The 5,740-nt window shown below is 38.3% G+C and overlaps 1 non-coding gene across 1 annotated transcript; it reads left to right on the top strand.

Annotated features, from left to right (window-relative positions):
* Positions 1–4,021: 4,021 nt before the first annotated feature.
* On the top strand, positions 4,022–4,094 carry Trnav-cac. Its single transcript has one exon. It is a non-coding gene; the product is annotated as a tRNA-Val (tRNA).
* Positions 4,095–5,740: the final 1,646 nt, after the last annotated feature.

The following is a 5,740-nucleotide window of genomic DNA, read 5'->3' as shown; positions in this document are numbered from 1 at the left end:
GTAGAGATGCTCCAAAGAGCATGAAGAAGGAGATGAAAACACCAAGTTGTTTTTGTTTTTTTTTTTTTCCCGTAGAGACACTCGTGGCAATTTCTATAATACTTCTGGACACAGAACTCAACTTCAAACAGGATTCTTTACCCAGGAGTTGGCTTAAGAGTCTGTATTTGTTAATGTGCCATGGAATCTCCAAAAGAGGATAAAAGAATAAAACATCCCTAACTTACTTAGTCACAAAATCTGTTTTTCCACCATACAGTACTTGGTACTGCTATGCTGCAATTGGGGAAATATTGTAGTACTCCTATAGCAGACAGTATTCTCTTTCCATTTTATTTCATAACAACAAAATTGGTATAAGCAGTAGAGAGCCCTTATCCGTGGGATACTAGCTCTGCACTGTCCTATATGGTAGCCAACCCACATGTGGCTCTTGTACACTTGACTAGTGCAATAAATATAAAATGCACACTGGATTTTAAAGGCATAGTACAAAATAGGTTAAAATCTCATTAATATTTTTATATTATAATTGTATTGAAATGATAATGTTTTGGATATACTAAGCCTAGTTAAATACATTATTAACATTAATTTCACTCTTTTTACTTTTTAAATGTGGCCACTAGAACGTTTTAAAATTACATATGTGGTTTGCATTTATGGTTCACATTATATTTGTGTTGGACACTGGTGCTGTATTTGTGAAATTCATGGGTATTATCTTTGATGGATGGAAACTAATGGCTTTAATCTTTAATTTAAGTTTTAATAAAAAGGAAAGCTTAAGACAGACAACTGGAAGTGTGACTAGGGTCCTTGTTAATTGTGTGCAAATTTATTAGAGCAGTTAGCTCAAAGTTAAGACCCATTCATTAAACAATATATGCTTGAACATTATCTGTTCCTCAGGCATTTCTAATAGCTAAATGTTGGATTTTATTTCATAAGTGACAGTCTTCTTAAGCCAGTTTCTTTTTTTCCTACACTGGTTACACAGCGAGAGTGAGAGAGAGACAGACAGGCAGAGAGGGAGAAACTGTTTTCCACAGGGACTAAGAAAAACCAAAGAGGAAGCTCACAGGAAGTCCTTGCAAACCATTTCACAGCCCTGGACAGTTATGTTTTCCCTCTCTTTCTTCAGTATCATGCAGGGAGGAGAAAGGCAAGAAATGAGGACAAATAGGAGGAATCACTTCCAGTGTTCTATAGCACAGTAGGGTCACTATTGTCTACAACAATTTTGACATACTTAAAAATAACTAGAAGAGACAGATGTTTTCCAACACATAGAAATAATAAATATTTGAGCAGATCGATGTGCTAATTACCCTGATTGGATCATTATACATTGACTATAACAATTGAATTATTGTACTATCTTCCATAAATATATTCAAATATGTCTTAACTACAAATAAAAAGAAAGGAGAGGGTAATCTGTTCTTTTAACTCATACAAAGCATCAGCCCTCCCCCAACCCCAGCACAGAACAAAAACGTCAATGATTTGGCTTTCACTTTAAGTGATTTTTCAAATTCAATTCAGAGGGGTAAATAACAGATGCACAAAGGCAAAAGAAGATGCAGGGAATCCTGCAGAGAAGGGACTTCACCGTTTGTAAAGAAGTCTAGGAGGAAAAGACCCAGTTCTATACTTTAAGAAAATGAAAACAAATACTCTTTTAAATTCTAAAGGCATCATCCATTAGATTGCAATTCATTAGCACTTTCAATTAAAGCAATGAGAGAGAATGCACTTCCAGTATAAGATTTATCATCATGGATGAGGCCTAAACATGTAATATAGCATCAACTTTGGCTTTTTTTTTTTTACTACGGTAAAAATAAAATGACCTCCATAAATAAATAGGAGGGGAAGCAGGACAAATGCAGCCACCATCCTATTTTTTATGCATAGGCGCACTTGTAGTGGGCAGTCCTGGACTTGTGATCTGAATACAGAATAGGCCCAGCTCCTGATGACCTTGAGGTCAGCCCTTCTGTCCAGAGGTAGTCCAACCCTACTGAGCCTGGAGCTCTTAGCTAAGAACAGACGTGGAAGGAAGAGATAAGGAGAAAACCTTCCCTCCCATGAGAAAGGAGGTCACATGATTAAGCAGGCACAGGAAAAAACATCAGAAGGAGCTGTTTAAAGGAGAAGGAAGACAAGAGGCATCGAATCAGGTTTAGGATTACAGGTCCCAGGAAGGAGTAAAATCCATGGGTAAGACTGTACTGGCTCTTCGCGCCATTAAATGTACATCCATAACCCACTTTGAGATGCTGAACTTCTGCAAGTTCCCCCCCCCCACCACCACACACTCCTTTGTCTGTCTTCTCATTGCTTTCCTTGCCAAGTTTATGCCCAATATCCTAGGGCCTTGGCAAATTTGAGTCTTCATAGTTTTAGCTACTAATTTGAGACAATGTTGAATAAATAACCCAGGTCCCCCAAAGAAGGCCTTATAGGCTGTTGAGAATGTTTCTATTCTTATATGTCACCAGCTCTGAGGCCCATATTAAAGTGAAGATCAAACTCAATCCAAAATTACTCTATTTACCAGTTCATTTTTGCTCTGGAGAACTGGACTGCCTGTTCCCTTTCTTGTGTTACTGGCACTGTAACCCTTTGTTTCAAATAAGCAAAATAAATGTTTACATTAAAAGGGAGCTCCTGGGCTAGACCAGCTTATCCCTATGTAGTAAGCCCTGGTAAATCAGAAACTTCTGAGGCACAAATGCTATAGTCCAGACTGTTGGTAAAATATAAAAAATGTACACTTGGTTTTTACCTATCCAGTGATCCAGATCTCAAGAACTACATTCACATATAGACATTCCATGTGGCTGAAATGCTATTGGGAGTCACAACTGAGCATGCTTTTCTATGCATATAGTAGGTATGAAAATATAGCATCCTTTTTAAATATATAAAGGTCCTGCACATTATAAAGCTCTCCTATATCCATTATATCATCAGTGACCCTCGTGAAAACCCTGTGAAGTGAATGGGGTGATTATTATACTATAGTGGTCCATGGAAGTGTCAGGAAAAGGCTTTGAGATTTCCAAATAAGGACTCTTGGCATAACTAATTTTTTTTCCTTGTAATTGTTTTCTCTCTCTCTCCCTCCTTTCCTCCCTCCCTATGTTAGGGATTGAATCCAGAGCTTTGTGTGTGCTAAGCAAGCACTGTACCACTGAGTTACAAACCCAGCCCTGCGTATTTTCTCAACATGGATATAAATCACAAACTTCCATTTGTTGCACCAAAATTATTGATATGCTGTCTACAGAAGTTGAAATAATTTACATACCACCTTGATTAAAATCTTAAATCATGTTAAATCAAGTTAAATAGGTTGTCAGTGGAGAGCTGAGATTAAGCATAGACCAAGAAAATGATCCTATTTGTTTTCTGAGTTATGAGTAAATGAATACTATTATCTTAATAACACAGTCAATTACATAAAGAAGCACAGGGAAATATATGCTGTCAAACTTCTGTTCTCAAATATCAAGAGTTGAACAAAGACTGGGTGCAGTGACGCATGCCTGTAATCCCAGTGGCCAAGGCAGGAAGATCCCAAGTTCAATGCCAGCCTCAGCTACTTAGCAAGGCCCTGAGCAACCTAGCAAGACCCTGTCTCTAAATAAAACATAAAAAGGTCTGGGCATGTTGCTCAGGGGTTAAGCACTGCCCCCCTTCAATCCCCGGAAGCAAAAAAAAAAAAAAAAAAGAGTTGAACAAAAATGTAAAAAACTGACGAGTGAAATGAGATTGAGTAAAATATAGATAATATTTGGGGGATGTATGGAAGAGAAGGCATGTAATTGTGTTAATGAAGCAAAACACAGAACTATAATAGTTTATAAAATGTCCTGTCATCAAAGTATAATGCAGTCTTTCTGTTGTTGAATGACTCAATATATCCTCCAGTATTTCCATAATTATCTTCAGGGTTCATAATTCTTTGGGTTATATCTAGTAAATTATATTAAAGTTATATTAGGGGGCTGGGGATATAGCTCAGTTGGTAGAGTGCTTGCCTCACATGCACAAGGCCCTGGGTTCAATCCCCAGCACCACCACCAAAAAAAAAGCCACATCCCACAATAAAGATATACTTTTTCTATTATATATTAGGGGCTTCAGGAAGCAACATGCTACATCAAGAATGTTACTACCAGGCTGGGGATATAGCTCAGTTGACAGAGTGTTTGCCTTGCATGCACAAGGCCCTGGGTTCAATTCTCAAAAATCAATCAATCAATCAATCTTACTACCTTAGAAGGGGATAAGCTGGATAATTAAATAAAAAGTGGCATGTCACTTTCCTACAACTTAAAGGTCTTTCTTACCCCTTCTTGGGAAAACAAGATTGAATACCTTCCTATATCTACAATTCTTTTCCCTTAGGAAAATGAAAAGTTTCGACAATGTTTAAGTGCTAAACAAGCTTTACCTTTGTTTCTAATTTACATACGTGCCATTTCAAAGACAACACCCAAATAAAAAAATGTGACCTTTGTTTGGTCCTTGCACAGAGAAAGGATTATCTTTTCACAAAGGTCAGTACAGCAACATCACAGTCACCCTATCAGATCTTAAAAGGGGATGCAAACAGAAGAGATGTCCAGTTTTTCTTAAGTTCCTAGAAATGGAACTGATAGGATGAGCAAGAGTCTGGCTTCCTTTGTCCTTTAGGTTTTAGGTCTCAAGGATGAATGGTGGAAGGATCAGCAAATAGAAAGTACAAGGGATTTTGTTTACTGCTGTTTTGCCAGAATCATTCTAAAATATTGAATAAATAAACTTGGAAAGTGAAAGCTTGGGTTTGAATCTTTGTTCAGCTCCTTTTTTTTTTTTTTGTGGTGCTGGGGATTGAACCCAGGGCCTTGTGCATGGGAGACAAGCACTCTACCAACTGAGCTATATCCCCAGGTATCAGGGATTAAACTCAGGGGCCCGACCACAGAGCAACGCCCCCAGCCCTATTTTGTACTTTATTTAGAGACAGGGTCTCACTGAATTGCTTAGAGCCTTGCTAAATTGCTTGAGGCTGACTTTGAATTTGCAATCCCCTTGCATTAGCCTCCAGAGTTGCTGGGATTACAGGTGTGCACCACTCCATCCAGCCTGTTCAGCTCCTTTCTAACTATGACATTTTGGAGCAATCACCTAACACAACTCAAGGGGTTACTGGATGATGAAAAGAACATGTATTTCTTTAATAAAGTCCTGATCTTGGGTGTTTATTATATTCAGCCTATAGGGACCACGCACAATGATTTTAAAATGAGATTGCGAAAAACAAGCCTCACCATCATGCCAAAAGGAGACTCCACTTTGTAGAAGGCATCTTGTCTTAGGGCTCTCCAAGAGGTGCTTGTCTGTTCATGAAAGAACTTCTGGAACTCCATTTTGGAAGAGATCTGAAAGCTGCTATTTATGTGGTATTGCCTCAAACTGAGAATTTTCACAGATGAACAATTGAGGCCAATTTTATATGCTTAAATCTGAGGATGTGAAAATGGAATAAGTGAAAAAGATGTGTTTTTCCAAATCATCTGTCTTAGGGTTTTTTTCCCTGCTGGTACTGGGGATCAAGCCCAGGACCTTGCACATGCTAGGCAAGTGCTCTACCATTGAGCTACATCCCCAGTCCCCCCACCCCACCCCCCTTTTTTATTATTTTATTTTGAGACAGAGTCTCACTAAGTTGCCAAGGTTGGTC

This window comes from Marmota marmota, unplaced genomic scaffold (assembly GCF_001458135.2).
Source record: "Marmota marmota marmota unplaced genomic scaffold, marMar, whole genome shotgun sequence".
In the NCBI taxonomy this organism is placed as follows: domain Eukaryota; kingdom Metazoa; phylum Chordata; class Mammalia; order Rodentia; family Sciuridae; genus Marmota; species Marmota marmota.
Note: the sequence above shows the minus strand (reverse complement) of the source record. Positions and strands in the feature narration are given on the sequence as shown.